At 40.1% G+C, this 16,198-nt stretch overlaps 1 long non-coding RNA gene across 1 annotated transcript in view; it reads left to right on the top strand.

The window, feature by feature from the left end:
* Window positions 1-15,313, top strand: part of LOC120232369 — a 51,025-nt gene extending 35,712 nt beyond the window's left edge. The window contains exons 2-3 of the long non-coding RNA XR_005528551.1: window positions 13,819-13,969; window positions 15,239-15,313. This is a non-coding gene — a long non-coding RNA (uncharacterized LOC120232369). The remainder of the gene's footprint in view (window positions 1-13,818; window positions 13,970-15,238) is intronic.
* The last annotated feature ends 885 nt before the right edge of the window (window positions 15,314-16,198 follow it).

Genomic DNA, 16,198 nt, shown 5'->3' with positions numbered 1-16,198 from the left:
AAGGATCCTGAGATGAGGTACCGTGAGAGTAAATGGCGGCATCATAGCTCCTTCCCGTGTGGAGTTCGTACCGAATTGTCTGCCGACCGCCCAGCAACACTCCCTCCCTCTATGCACCACCCACTATCACAGGGGCTGAATGCCTGAGAACTCATTTCCTAGAACCCCTTGCCAGGAGGGTCCCAGATTAGAACCTGCCAATGACATGCATTCTCACAGAATTTGGAAACTTAGAAGCCAAATCCTTACTTTATGGGCAGGTGTCCAGGCTTCAGCAGATGTGAGAGTTTTCAGCAGCTCTCTGGATAATCACTGGTTTCAGTAATTCATGCAGCTATCTGTGATTCTCACCAATAGCTTCCTGTTGTTCTAGAAATTTCCTAACTCTCTTAAAGCAAGTGGAAAACTTTAATAGTTCTTCCACTCTTTCAATATTTTTATAACCAGGAATTTCCCTTATTTACAACCTTTTCTGCTAGAAATACCTGGAGATTTTTGTCTCCCTGAACTTGTTTATTTTGTACTTGGACAGACCAACCATGACCAAATCAACAAATAAATCACAAAAGACACACAGACTATGATAAATACCACAAGAGAAATAAATGAGTGTTGTAATATAGAGTTAGAATCGAGGCTTTATCTCAGGTTACAAAATATATACCTGAGATCTATATAAAACCCATCCACTTATATTGGTGATTACAGACTTTTATTTTAAAAGAAGGTGTGCAGTTTTTTTTTTAAGTTACAAAGGATGAGGAAATAAAATCATCAAATTATATTGGAAAAATGACATTAACATTAAGAAATTAATACCAGTGTTCCTTGTCACAATGATTTGTGAATGTGTTACAGAATTTTACAGATCTTACCGTATGGAAATGTTTTACACAGAAATTCCTGGGAACATAATTTAGAATCTTGTTACATAATAGCTTGATATAAAACATTGATTTGCTGATGTGATTAATGAAAAGCAAAGTTTCCATTAATTTTTATTTTCATTTCTGCAAAATATTCTACTTCATTAACTCTTCTAGAAATATCAGCACGATGTAAGTCAGATGAAACACGATGTCTAGTGGACTGAAGCAGAAACCCTAGATTGTAACAATGACACATATCATACCTCAGCTCTGCAGAAATAAGCAAAGTTCACCATCAGTGATTATTGAATTAAAATATTTACCAAAGTTGTAAAGAAGGCATAAGAGTTGCAGTTATATTCATCAGATAAAATGGATGTGTGTGGGGGGGTTATAGAACTAGATTTCTCTGAGACTTAAGGCTGTCTTTTTAGGTCTATAACACAAAAAAGAATGTGACACAGCAGGACACCCATTTTTCATTAGAATGAGCACTAGATGTCAAATACCAAACTAGCTCCTTTTCCAAATTGCAAAAACCAGTAGGGCTAGTGACTTCTCTAAGGGCAGACTTATCCAGGATCCCCTACTACCTGGGCTTTAGAGCAGTTAATGGAGCCCAAGACTCACTGGCCCTGGAGAATTCTCAGAGCTCAGCTCTGTGGAATTTTTATTATAAGAACAACAGACCTTTGAATCTTTTCCTGAATGTAAAATTTACTATAATGCTGTAAGTACTTTCTTTAAAAAAATTGTTTATGTTTATTTATTATTGAGACAGAGAGACACAGAGCATGAGTGGGGGAGGGGCGGAGAGAGGGAGACACAGAATCTGAAGCAGACTCCAGGCTCTGAGCTGTCAGCACAGAGCCTGATGCGGGGCTCGAACCTATGAACCATGAGATCATGATCTGAGCCAAAGTTGGATGCTTAACCAACTGAGCCACTCAGAAGCCCCTGTAAGTATTTTTTTTTAATGTTTTATTTATTTCGAGGAGAGAGAGAGAGAGACAGAGTGAGCAGGGGAGGGTCAGAGAGAGAGGGAGTAACAGACTGAAACAGGCTCCAGGCTCTGAGCTGGCAGTCAGCACAGAGCCCGACACGGGGCTCGAACCCACGAACCGCGAGATCATGACCTAAGCGAAAGTCGGACGCTTAACCGACTAAGCCACCCAGGCGCCCCAATACTTTTGAATGACTTCATATTCTTTCTCGGAGATGATTGCAAATTTTTCCAATCCTGTCTTAACACTCAAGATAGAATTTCCCCCAGGGGCACCTGGGTGTCTCAGTTGGTTAAAAGCCAACTCTTGGTTTTGGCTCAGGTCATGATCTCACAGTTTGTGCATTCAAGTCCCATGTCAGGCTCCATGCTGATTGTACAGAGCCTGCTTTGGATTCTCTCTCTCCCTCTGTCTTTGCCCCTCCTCTGCTCTCTCTCTCTCTCAAAATAAATAAATAAACTTAAAAAAATAAAAATAAAAAAGAGAGAATTTCCCTCACTTGAAACTTTTAGAGGAAACTGCATTTAAAGAAAATGAAGCTGAAACTTCAAGTGTTTTCAAGTGTAATTTCAAGTGTTTTCCTTGGGGCACCTGGGTGGCCTGGTTGTTAAGTATCTAACTTTTGATTTCGGCTCAGGTCATGATCTTGCCGATGTGGGATGGAGCCCCATGTTGGGTTCTGTGCTGAGCAAGGAGCCTGCTTGGGATTCTGTCTCTCTCCTCTCTCTTGTTCCTCCCTTCCCTTTCTCTCTCGAAGTAAATATATAAACTTTTTTTTTTTTTTTTACAAATAAGTGTTTTTCTTACATGTTTAATTAGGGATTCCTATATACGAAGGCTATAATTGAAAGATTTCTGGTACCAGATCTACCTTCGCATAACTGTAATTTATTAAGCAAGTAACTCACATCCAATTTATCCTATAGACCCAAGAAGACAGTACTAAGTTTCAGGGAAATCTAATTCTGTTGTACACATGAATAACTGCCAGTTACTCAAGCTTATTGAGCCTCAGTTTCCTAATCATACCTAATTGCTAGGACTATAGCAGGGGCTAAATCAATGAATGAATGAATAGTACATGCCTTGGTCAGTATTGGCACACAGTAGGTATATGTAAAAATAGTAGTTCTCTCACACAATCACCTTGGGTACTCTGAAAATAAGTTGATTCTCTGTCCTCCTTCTCAGTATGTCACACATAATGAGGTTTAGAAGTACTGAGGAGTTGGGTGTGTTGCAAATTTATTTGTTGGTATTAATTCATTGGCTATGAGCAATACAAAGAGGAGAGAAGAGTTAATTTGATTAAATGCACTGTCTCCTAACCTCAAGAGTGAATCATGGCACCTATTTCCCAACTAAGCAAGTGCTATAAAAAGCATCAAGGGATTGGGTTTTCCCCTTTTTATTTGTTAATTCTGCTCAAACATTTCCCTTTCCAACTTGTGTTCATTAAAGCCTTAAAAAATCATTTCTATCCTTTCCAGTAAATATTAACATAATATCCTTCACCATGATTAATAACTTTTTTTCTAGAACAAGGTGGTCCTTTTGTTTATATTCAACCCACATGCTTTTCTTCATTTGGTTTCTATGGGTACCTTTCTCTTCTTCTAATGATGAGTCATATCCGTGGGTGCTAAAAAAAAAAAAAAAGGAGGTTATCTAAAACATATTTAAGAAAAGCACATACTTTATTTTTCCCCTGAGTTTTCTTTTCCCAGAGGAAGCATGTTTGTTTAAAGTGCCACTAGCTTTGTAAAAACTAAGTTAGTAGAGGAATAACAACAGCCACAATCAAATGAAAACTAAGGAAGTGTGTTTTAATTATTTTTAAATTGTTGCTTTGTATCTTTTTTAGAGAGGTCCTGATGAACAGATAAGATGACTGCTTAGGTTTGTTTGTTTTGTTGTTGTTGTTGTTGTTTTTTTTTAACCTGGTAGCAGAAGGTGTTAAGGGGTGTTAAGTGAGTGTTAATCAGTTTATTAACTGATGAACAGAGTGAAAGCCAGAGAGGGGAGAAGGACCTTAGGGAAACAAAGTAGGTTGTAAGGTGTAGGATGCTGGAGGTGGAAAGAATCTTGGAGAATAATCCAATATTCCAAACCCCTTGCTTTATAAATGAGGTAGTTGCAAGCAGATGAGACAAAGTGACAATATAATCTGCCCCTGACAATTCAAGAGTTTCAAGTGACTCTGTTTGCATGTGAAAAGCAAAGTGAGAAAAGGAAGTCCTTCTCTATTTAAATTAGGTTTAGAGCTAGAATTGTCAAGTTGTGCTGTCTGTTCTGATTGGGTCATCAAACCGCTTGGGGATTTTTCTAATTTCTAGTGGAAGCTGTGCTTTGCAAACCCAGGGTGTCTATAGGAAAGTAAAGGTCAGTTCCTGCCCCCTGTGACTACCTGAACAGCTTTTAGAACCACGGACAGCTCAGTTTCGTGCAGATCAACTCCCATACTGCAATCCATTTACCCTGGCTTCCATTGCTTTTCATGTAGTCTGCAATCTTGTCACTAAGCATCCAAGATACGCATAGCTCGGGTTCTTAATGTTTAATGAATATATAAAAGTACCCAGCAAGGGCCTTTAGGAACTTACAGTCTAATTAATTAGGAAATAAACAGATGGGTGAAAAAGTGAAGTGTGACAAATCACATGCCTGCATGTATGAGAGGCTGTGACTTAGTAAAGGGGGTGACTCAATATTGCCCTGAATTCGAGCTGGACCAGGAAATGTGGACAGGTTCTAGATGGATAAGCAAGACAGGGAACTGCATTTTAGGGAAGGAACAGCATGTGTACCCACTTTAAATTGTTAATAAACATCATATAAATTAGGATCAGAAAGGGAAGTAATCAGTTGGGGGAGAAGGGATTCACGGTGAGGACTAAATAGGCCTGTCTTACAGGGTCTTGAATACCAACCCAAAGTACCTTATATTTATCTCATTAAATACAGCAATCCTATGCTTCACAAGCCTATTGGGAAATAACCTATTCATGATGGAAAATAGAGAAGATAAATCACCTTGTGATCCATTAAAATAATGACATGAAGCCAAGTTGCCTGATTTCCCAAAAACCTAATTTTATGAGCTACTCCTCTGGTAAAGTTCTCTCCTGACTCTGCAACAGTATAAAAGAACACTCTCTATGCCATAACATTGAAACAGATGAGTGCTTTGGGTTGTGCTCCTCATGTGAATTTTTAAGTCTTTATTGTTATTTCATTGTGGAAATTGTTTGGGCAAATACATATTCAGAAGTATGAATATGTACATCAAAAAGCAAAAGCTTATAATTGGAAGAAACTAAAAATGTAATGGATATGACAGGAAAACAAAGAAATAAAAATGATGAGGCTTGAATTTCCAGTACATGTATCAGTATTTTGTGTGACTGAACCGGAAGGAGATGCCATACCTTGCCTACCCCGTAGCAACCTCTTAAAGGTCAGAATGAAGCCTGAGAAAAACTGGAGAAGTGATGAAGTCTGGTGAAGGGTCGGGGGGGGGGGGGGGGAGACGGGCAGGGAAGGGAGTGAAACAGTCAGCAAGCACCTTCAGGAACTCCATGTAATGCTCTGGTAACTGGGTAGCTATTTAGCCATGTCGCAGCCAATAATCTGGAAGTAGCCTTTGATATCAGGATGGGAGGTGTCATGGGGTCCCATGATTCCCTCTCACAGTTAAGCTGGACATCTCTGTTGGCGCCTGCAGGTAGACCAGAAAGGCCTGTTCGGGAGTTGTCCTTCTCCACTGAGTTTGCAACTCCAGAAGTGACACATGTGGAGTGCAAAGGGTGGTGGGGGGGAGAAGAAGGAAAGACAAACCCACTTAACCAGCCAGACCAACTGAATCAACACTGCTGGCCAAGGGTATCAGTAATGTCACTGGCGGCCCCACTTCACCCTGCTGTGTTTGCACGCCATTTAAGAGCCACTTGCAGCCATTCATCCTCCCGGACTCTGGTAGCTTTATTTTCAGCTCCACCTGGGTAAGGTGATTAAATTGCAAGCCTCAGGGTTCCCTTTATGGCCATTTCTCTTTTCTTGTTCTGAGCTATTTGCCCAGCCTCCTCATCTTGGCTAGCAGCAGTCAGCACCTTTGGGAACTCTATGGAAGGTTCTGGTAACTAGGTAGCTATCTAGCCATTCCAGATGTCTCAGGGTTTAAGTGTTTGGCTATGCATAACCAGACTTTTCTAAAGAGATGCTGGATGGAGGAGGGCCTTCTGGGTTTACCTGGGTCTCAGCCCAGGCTCCTAGGCATTCAGGAGGCCCGAGATACGGTCCTGAGGTTAAAAGTCCTCCTGCTTTCCTCCATCTGGCAGATAGGGACACATGGACTTTAACAACTGTCCAGAGCTAGGGATACTTAGAGGGGAAAAAAGAGCGATGTGAGCGGTATAACCAGTTCCCTTTGGACTAACCTGGTAATGAGTGTGTTGTGTCCCTAATCCAACCTAGCATAGAAAAACCATCACCTTGAAAACTCTTTTTTGATTTCTAAACTGCAAGTTCATAACTACTGAAGCTGAACATAACCTCAGTGGGCTTTCAGCTGCCACGTCATACCTGGGATCAGAGTGTGAATATACAGGAGCCTGAGGAATGGGAGCTCAGGGATGACTGATGATAGGAAACTTCATTTGTGCTGGTTTTCAGATCGAGGGCAGTCCCACTGCCCAACACCAGCTCACACATGGGCTCTCAGGGTTGCTGGCTCTACATTGGAATCCTAACATTCCCCTCATGAGCAGTTTGCCTTCCTCCCTGCGACCCACAGCAAGCTTCGGAGAACGAAACAGAGGCAGGATACGAAAGCTGAGGAAGTGCCCAAGACTAAAATTTTTTAAGACTAAGCTCAGAAGCCTTTCTTGAAGGTGTTGCTATGGAAACCAAAGTAAAAGCCAATCTTGTATCCAAGATTGATGAAATTTCATAGTTGAGCATGACACCACCAGGGGGCAGTATGAAGCTATGTCCACTACTCATTATTTCCGTCTTGACCAAAGTCAAATCCAAACCCCACATAACCTTTTCTGTCCCTGTACAGGAGCTTCTCTAAAGCCCTTAGGTGGCATTTAAACTTTAAAGCTGTGGAAATGTTTAGTAAATCTGACAACATCATTAAGAGTAGGTTGGATTTTTCCCTTAAAACCAATACTAAATTCAATTTTGCCCGGAGTATGTCGCCATTCATTTTCTCATCTGAAATGACCATTTTTCACTGGTTTCACCATCTGAAATAAGAATGCATTATTTAAAATTATGTAAGTCCCTGCCCCAAGCGGAAAAGAAGAAAACTTGCTTTCCTGTGTCTTGTAAAACTTTGCCTCCAACCCTTGTTGTTAAAACTTAGAAGTATTCAAGGATAGCATGACATGCCAAGACAGATTCATACTCAGATGAGTTCAGCTCTTGCCCTGAGAATGGTATAGCTCTTGCCTTCAAGACCCTCCCAGGGGGTCAGACAAAAATAACAGGAAGGCCAGTTCCCTAGCACTCAGTTAGCTTTTTAGGGAGTAACTGGTCAGTTTGGGAAATGGAAGGAAGAAACAAGAGCATCATTTCTGGAACAGTTACTGTTTGGGGAAACTGACATGTTCATAATCTCAGATTTGGGGGTAAGACCCCCAAATATATATTGTATATTATAATATAAGCAAAGTAGGGCACATGGCTTCCTCGTTATTAAGAGGAATTTTTTGCCCTTTTCTTGAAGTTTTCATTATTTCCTAAGCAATGTGTTCTTAGGGCAGTTTTGCAAATATATGATGCATGGGGATAGATGCCAGTTGAGTTGATAATCCAGGAACTGTCTCATAAAAGCACTGAAAAGTGTGGAAGAACATTGAGCTTTTAGATTAAACAGCAGTAAAATAATGTCACAGCGTCATGAACCAGGTGTTGCATTCTTGCCTAATGCGTCTTAATTCTAATTAGTTAAACAGAAAAATTGAGCCCTTATTTTTTGGCAAGGTTAAGTATTTGGTTGAGTGCGCTTAGCACAGGTTAGGGATTTATAAACTCTTAACCCTGTCCCATGTCTATTATTGACTTTGGGAAAGTCATTAAACCTCTTGTTTCTTATTTCTCTGGAGTAAAATGGAAGTAATAAAAAGGCCCATCTCAATGGGATGCTGTGATGAATGTCACAAATGATGAAAATATACTTTGCAAGTTCAACTGGTGCTGATGTGGACCCTTAGCAAAGGCGCACGTGCCTGTTTCACAGAGAAAGAGCCCCTCTGCCTCACATTTTTACTCATCTCCACCTTTGAGTGTGTCCACAAGGTCACCCAGCCCTTCTTGCCTTTATGTGAAGCAGACACAATCATTTCAAAGACATTCAGAAAGTGTCTTATCTTTATGTTCTTCAGGAAACAAGGACTGCTAAAGGCAAATTATTATCATTTTAGCTTATACTCCTCTTTTGCCCCAGGGTGATGGGGAAGGTATAGGGTTTAGAGAACAAAGCGGCTTTATTATGTAGGAAGGAGACAATTTTTTTATGAGAGAAGAAGGCATTAGACCAATACTTCCTGCAGTGGGTTTCTCCTCACTAGACAACATGAAAGCAGGAAGCGGACAATTTTCGTTTTTATTGTGAACTCAACAATTGGCCCAGTGCCTGGCACAAAATAGCCACACAATAGCTTGTTAAAGGAAAGGTGGAGGAGGGGTGCCTGGGTGGCTCAGCTAGTTAAGCATTGGACTTCAAGCTCAGGCTGTGATCTCACTGCTTGTGAGTTTGAGCCCAGCATTGGGCTCTGTGCTGATAGCTCAGATCAGATCTGGAGACTGTTTCTTATTCTGTGTCTCCCTCTCTCTCTGCCCCTCCCCCACTTGCACATTCTCGCTCTCGCTTTCTCTCTCAAATAAACATTTAAAAAAATTTTTTTTAAAAAGGAAAGATGGAGGAAAAAAATCTGCTGGTTCACCTGAAATGCTAATGGCCACTCCAAAGTGCTTAGAAGCTGCATTTTTTAGGAAGATCTAAATAATAAAATAATCATGAAATAATAGGAAGTAATACTCATCAATTTTGTCTCAACTTGCACATAAAATAAAAATTTAAGACATTAAAAGTGGATTTTAACTTTCATCTTAGTTGTTTTATTGGATTTTTTTTCACCAATCAAAGTTTTCTATAAGCCTGAGTGCCCAGCACACACAGAAACGAAGAGAGATGCTAGTTTAAACTCATGTGGAATGTCTAGCGACACCACAGTTGCTCACATGGGAAAATGTAATTTCGACCAGATGGACTTTTTTCATGTTTACTCCTAAGCATCCAAAATATTTGAAGCTGTAAAGGTATAAAGAGCAGATGCAAATGCCTTTCAAACCCACTTTTATTCTGTGGAAGATCAGTGATCCTTGTGAACTGAAAAACTGCAGAGTTTAGTGATCTAAGATCTAAGCTTTTTCAGATTTAGAAGGATTCCCAAGGCTTACCTGTATAGATGGTTTGTACTGCGATCTCGGCAGTCTTGTTCTTTTAGTGCTCTGTTACGAAGAAGCAGCCACATTTCAAGATTTTCTACCACCTTACAGAAAGTTCTACCAGGAGAGGAAAGGAAAACTTGGTATTATTTCAGGAGAAGAGTTATATGCTCTCAGATGACCGCATGTCTCCAAAAAGCTATTGCGGAAGGGAACATAGATTATCGCTTGGAGGAAAATGTAGGCTTAAAGCCACTTTCAAGAAAGAAATACTTTTTAAATTTTTTTTACATGACTTGGATCCATATTCAATAAAGAGCTTTGCTAATCATTTTTCCTAATTGCTTTGGCTAACTCATATTTGATGAAAAAAAATATTGTGAAAACTGCAGTGAAGTATAAGTTGCTCTCCCATGTAATTAGTTTGTTCTCAGAGCTTGTTTTTATTATGAAAATAATTTGTGGTGGGTAGTTATAAGGGAGAGACTCAAGCTGGAAGGCTTCAGGATAATATTCCCTATGTGAAACTGTCTCTACCATGACAATTCATTTTATTCCCTGGAAGTCAAACGTATATTTTACATCTAATTCCTGATATACAGACTAAACAGGCCCAGGCCCTCAATTGTCTGACAGTGTTTCTGTGGCACTTTCACAGAGGGAATTAAAGTCTTCAAGCATCAGTGGCCACGTATTTCCTTCCAGAGAATCTGTTTCTGGGGCTTTGTTTCTCTTTCCTGCCTCTCACTTCCTCTCCCTGAAAATTTGATTGCATGGGAGATACAGGGACTAGCGGAAGAGGGAGGGAAGGAAAAGCCATACCCATAAGACACCCAGAGTGACTGCCTTTTGGGGACATTGACTGGTTTTGTTTATGATTCCTTGAAGTCAAGAGGAAAAAGTAAGGGAAGGGGTGCTTTCGTTTTCTTTTCTAAAATCAAGCTCTCTGCTACCAATGCTCTGGATCCTATCCATTCCACCCTTTTGCACCCCTAAGAACTGTCTCTCAACTATTTTCAACTGTACCCTCCATTTGGGTCTTTCTCCTTTGCCTCCAACCCATGATAAATAAGTCCACCTGTATTTAAATAAAAAGAACTACCCTTAACAAAGTCGTTTTATTTTTTTCTTTCTTTCTTTCTTTCTTTTTTTTTGGTTCCAAAGTTCTTTCCCTGGTGCCTTAATTCAATAAAATCAAACCTCAAGTCTATACAGTAGAGAGAATTTCCCAAATATTTCAGGGACCTTGAATTTTGGACAGCTCCCCCTGACACCCAACCCTTCCGTCCTGTATTCATTATAGAGGGAAAATGTATTAGAAACTCTGGCTAATAAAAATTTCCTGCGCCCTCCACTGATTTATTAAGGCTACTACAGATTTCATAACATTGCTGTGAGTGTGGTTAGTATATTGTAATATTTTCTAGCATTTTTTAGTTCAACTCAGTAAAGCATTCCTTTGTGAAGTTGGCCTCAGGCATTGAGGATACAGCTTGCATGTCGGAGGGGTTGGGGTCATTCTTTTCAACTTCATATATCAACCCTGCTTCACATGAAACTGGCAATATCTAGCAAAGGGTTTAAACGCTGATTTAATAGCAACTAAATTAGGAAGTCTCTCTGACCTTTATACTCTTCAAATGGGATTTTTTTTAAACTCTGAATATCATCAATTATTTCACATTTAGGAGAAGTCTGATCTTACATTCTCATATTCTCTCTAGCTATGCAGGCCTCTTAAATTTCTAAAATGAGAACATTTGACTGGTAGCCAGTGGACCAGAGGGAGAAATTCTGTTGCAAAAAGAGACAAGTTTCACAATTGCTTTTCTCATGAAGATGGGGCTGGCAGAGGATGACTCTGATGATTAACATGTCCTGCTGAATCACAGGGTGTTTCCCACAATTCTGCTACTCATAGAAGTTCGCAGTAGTCAAACAACAAAATTTCACTCAGTCCAACTCGGTAGTTTTATATTCTTCTTGTATCAAGGTCTTTAAACTTTGAAATAAGTGGAGTTCAGCTGGTTTGAAGTTAATATGCACTTAAGCAACGTCTCTTTCCAAAATCTTACTAGTTTTGCATGAATATTCAAAATATTTCAGGGGCCTTTGAATTTTATTTGAAGATGAGATTTTTCAAGGAACGCCAAGTACTTTCAATGCACTCATTTACTCTTACAACCAAATGATTGCACATATTCTTATTCATTCATTATATGAAAATCCATTAAGGGCTTCTCCTTGGCCTTATGTAGTAGTGTAACTGAAGTTACTTTGTGTAAAAGTAATAAAACTATATCAGAAAGCAAACTATAATGCACTTTTTAATTATCTGTCCCAGTTAGTCTGAATTCACCACATTTGACCCTAGAGAACTTTTCCTCTGTGAGCCTCAGCATGCTCATGTATGAAACGAGTCTAATAATGCCTAGCTTATAGGGTTGTCATGATGATCACATGAGCTAATATGTGGGGAGCAATGCGTGGCTTTCAGAATAAACTAGCTCTTGTCTTTACTATAATAAAGCAATCAAGTAGCTATGTTAAAAAATTTTTCTTTAGTAAAATTATCACTCCTTCGATTTTCCTGTGGTTTATGCAAGTGGAAGGATCTTGGATTTCTTTTCTTTTTTTTTTTTTTTTTGTGAGAGAGAAAGAGAGAGAGAGCACGTGTGAGTGAGGGAAGGGAAAGGGACAGGAGGAGAGAAAATCTTAAGTAGGCTTCATGCCCAGAGCAGAGCCTGATGCAGGGCTTGAGCTCATGACCGTGAGATTATGACCTGAGCCAAAATCAAAGTCAGATGCTTAACTGCCTGAGCCACCCAGGCGACCCAAGATCTAGGATTTTGAAATCAGACTGACCTGAGTTTACATGCTGGGTCCACTGTTTGATAAGAATATAATTTTAATGTAGAGACTCTTGTTCCTTGTGACTAATGGGGATCCATTTTGCCTGTCTCTGAGAGTTGTTTCAGGGTTAATAGTGATACTAGGGGGCTTAGTTGGATTCCTTATTATTGGTAGTTCGCATAGTGATTTTCAGTTCTTGGAGTTTCATAATTTTTGTCTTTCAGTGGCTAATGGAGGTTAGTGTAGTGAGTGGAGCAAGTATTAAAAGAAAGAACTCAGACTAAGTAAGAATGTCCATAAAGTCTTATGATAAAGCAGTAGTAGAATCAGCATTAGAACTTGGAATTTAGATCAACCAAGTTGGAAGACTATTCTCCATAAGCATCTGTAACTACTTGAACTCAACACAAGAAATAATCTAAGTAGTATAGACATAGCCAGTATTTTAAAACCTTAATAACACAGCTATTTCAGGGTCAAAACTCTATAATGTTTGTGATATATTTTAATTATGGCATAGTCCAAATTTTAATAACAAGGCTATTTTAGTATCAACACTCAGTGGGTTTGTGGTACATTATAATTGTGTTCAATGACTTTTTCATAGTTTCATCCATGATTTTCTTTCCATGTATAAATGTGTTTCTCTGGATCTTAATAAGGGTTGATATAAACAGATTTCCATTTGGAGAAATGTTCTAAAGGGCTGTACTATCCTGTGGTCACTCATTGCACAGACATCACCTAAACTCACCACAGCTTCTGGAAGTGTAGGAATCTGCTGACGGTAGATGAAGATTGCAGTGCCCAAGTTCGGTTTTCTGGGGCTCCTCAGTGATGCTGGAATAGTCCTTCACAGAACAAGTCCCTCTTGGCCTTGTCCATGATTTCAAGATCTGTATGTAGAGCAAACAGCTCGTGTTCTTTGGTGGAGCACACCTCCCTCCCCCTTCCCACAGTCCCATGGTTATTTCCCACTGGGCACAGCATGGCAAATGAAACCCAAGCAAGTCAGCATAGCAGGCTCTTACAAGGATACAGCAATGGTGCCTGACCTTCACTCTCCAACAAAGGGAGCAAAGAGGTGAATCAGAGATTGTTTAACATTTCATTCAGCCTCTCCAACTCTCAGTTGGCCTCTCCTGAATTCTTTCCACCCCCAACTACACAAACCTGCTCTTATTTTTTTTTCAATGTTTACTTATTTTTGAGAGAGAATGAGCACAAGCTAGAGAGGGGCAGAGAGAGAGGGAGACAGAGGATCTAGAGAAGGCTCTGTGCTAAGAGCAGAGAGCCTGAAGTAGGGCTTGAACCCACGAGATTGTGAAGTCAAGTGCTCAAGACTGAGCCACCCAGGTGCCCCCATAAACTTGCTCTTATTTTCATGGCTGATCTAGTTTCACATGTTTCCCATCCTTGGTAGTGAGCAACTAATGTTTTGTAGTGGAAAACTACAAGTTAAGACCTCCCATTTGGGGTATAGTGTAAAGGTGTATGTGTGATTACCAGACATTCTATGCTACACAGTGTACATGACTTTTGTTTTTTGTTCTTCCTGTGTTTTGTAATCAGCCTGAATTTCTTTTACTCAGCCATTACTTGGCGGAAACAGTGACATTATTATTTGTATTTTTCAGGTGGAGAGACTGAGGTCCTACATTTGTACTGATTGCACTGTGTATGCTGTGCTTCAGAGGCAGTCAGAGCCCTGATCCACAGCCCATGGGTATTACTCCCAAGGGACTGCATTACTTATCTGTGGAGGACTCCTCTTCAGTTTCTTCTTAGGTAAGGTCTTTCTTTTATTAAGTCCTAAGATAAACATTCACCATCTTAACAGTGAACGAATTATGAGCTAAAGGTCTATCTGTAAAACTTGGCTTCTTGACCAGCTCCTCCCTGAGCCAACTGGAACAAAATGTCTGCATTGAACCCTGTGGTCCTCTTCCAATATGTATTCACTCTGATATACAGCTATTTTCTTTTTTAAGCTGTTCTTTCTCTGGGCTTGCAGGCAGTGCCATCCATATATATATATATATATATATATATATATATATATATATTACTTTTCAGGGTGTGTTTTATATTCACTTACATGCTTGTCTTTGCGTTCAGACTCTGGCTTAAAGCCATCGTGATGACTAAAGAATATGAGAATGTTGAAAGAACATGAACTTTTGACAAATGATAGGTGGACCTTCATAGGTATCTAATGACTTTGTCTATGGAGTGACTAAAATGAATCAAAAATAAAAGTCCCTTTTAGGCCAACCCAATAATATGAAATTGTTCAAAATCAAGCTCCCACAAGAGTAGCAAAGTAAATTTGCCAATTTCATTGAGATCCTTTTGCTGTGCCCAAAATAGCCTCGTATAGGTGGACTGGAGTGTCTGGAATGAGTGAATGAGATGACCAAATTGACTCCCAGCTTTGGCTGTATTTATTTGGCCCAAATTCATTCGTTCAATATTTTACATGAATAAAAGCAATTTCCATTTTGAGGTTTCTCCTGTTACAGGGGTTCTCATCCAGCCCTTTTCATTCTCCTGCCACACTGTAAATTTTTGATATTTGGTCAGAGGGAGTTAGGAAAGAGAATAGATATATCCTATTCCAGTACCATCTTTGTTTGGCTTGAGTTTCGCTTTATTGAGCAGTGTGAATCAATATCCAGCCATGTTGCAAAGCACCTGAGGACATCATGATCTGAGAATCACTGACAAGAAGTCATTGAACTTAGTGTCAGTGACTCCAGAATTGGGAATTCACGGCTCCCATGTCTGCACCAGCTCTGACACGGAACGTTCACTCAGGAATGCGAGAGTCAGAGTTGCAAAACAGCGTCTGAATTCCAGGAACCAAAGAGGGCCTGTCTTTTCTTCCTGTAAAGGGACAGTGTTGGTAGAACACTGTCAGATGAAAGAGGGCATGCGGATGGTGGGTTTGGGGCAGCTAGGTCCTGGTTACCCTTGTCCAGAAACTGAAGTGTCCTCAGAAAGGGAATTCAGAAGTCCTCTTAGCTCCTGGTGATTTACTCTGATTTCCCCTTGCAGGCATATGGATTCGATTTTCTACTGTCCCTATAAATACTGTGGTGTCTGTCTCCCTGCCAAACCAGCTACCTTTCTCACCCCAGAGAGAAGCCAGAGATCAGACATTCCTATCCTACAGCCGCAGTGACTCCGTAAGGGGAGGGAGCAGATCTGGCAGTCAAAATGATGTGTGTATTTGAATCTTGAAAGAGCCAGGCTAAACTTAGAGGCAATGGGCTCCCATAAATAACCCGTGTTCCTCTCTCTTTGTGTGGTTTGGACTGGAATGCTTTTCTCTTTAGAGTTGTACAAGCAGCCAGAGATCAAAGAGTCAACCGTTTATGGATGCAGAGTTCATTACAAAGTCATCGTGCTCAGCAGGAAGACTCTGGCTAAAGCACTAATAATTTTCTCCCATTACTATTTTGTTGCATGGATGGGGGTTGGAGGACACTAAAAGACCTTGCAACAACTTTAAATAATGTAAAAGAGAGAGAGAGAGAGAGAGAGAGAGAGATGAAAATTCACTTTCAAAAGAGGGTTAAAACTTAACTGGCATCTTTATAGGGTATGCTATGTGGTAGGAGGAAAGAGGAAGTAACGAAATTGACCCATTACCACATGGAATGTGGTTCAAGAAGAATAATAGAAGGCAGAACAGTATCCTGTGTAATTGACTTACCCTTGGGTAAGCATTATGGAGAGCCTTTGATAAGCAGTGCAGAGCATATACAGGGATTTTTTTTTAAGCCCAAACTAGATAATGTATTTGCAAAAGCAGGCTTTGAACTAGTTTGCTAGCATGTGAAGGATACATGTGTTTTAAATTATAGCATTGGTGATGCCAGCAGTCCCAGGATTGGGGATAATCACAATGGTACAGAATAATAACTACTGTTTATTCTATGTCTGCTGTGTGTCGCGTGCTAAGCAGCATATGCCGTATCTTTGCGTCCTCCCAAGCAGGCACAGGGAGGTGTT

The sequence above is a fragment of the Hyaena hyaena genome, unplaced genomic scaffold, assembly GCF_003009895.1.
Source record: "Hyaena hyaena isolate Hyena2069 unplaced genomic scaffold, ASM300989v1 scaffold_72, whole genome shotgun sequence".
Taxonomy (NCBI): domain Eukaryota; kingdom Metazoa; phylum Chordata; class Mammalia; order Carnivora; family Hyaenidae; genus Hyaena; species Hyaena hyaena.
The sequence above is the reverse complement of the archived record's forward strand: the minus strand, read 5'-3'. Positions and strand labels throughout refer to the sequence as shown.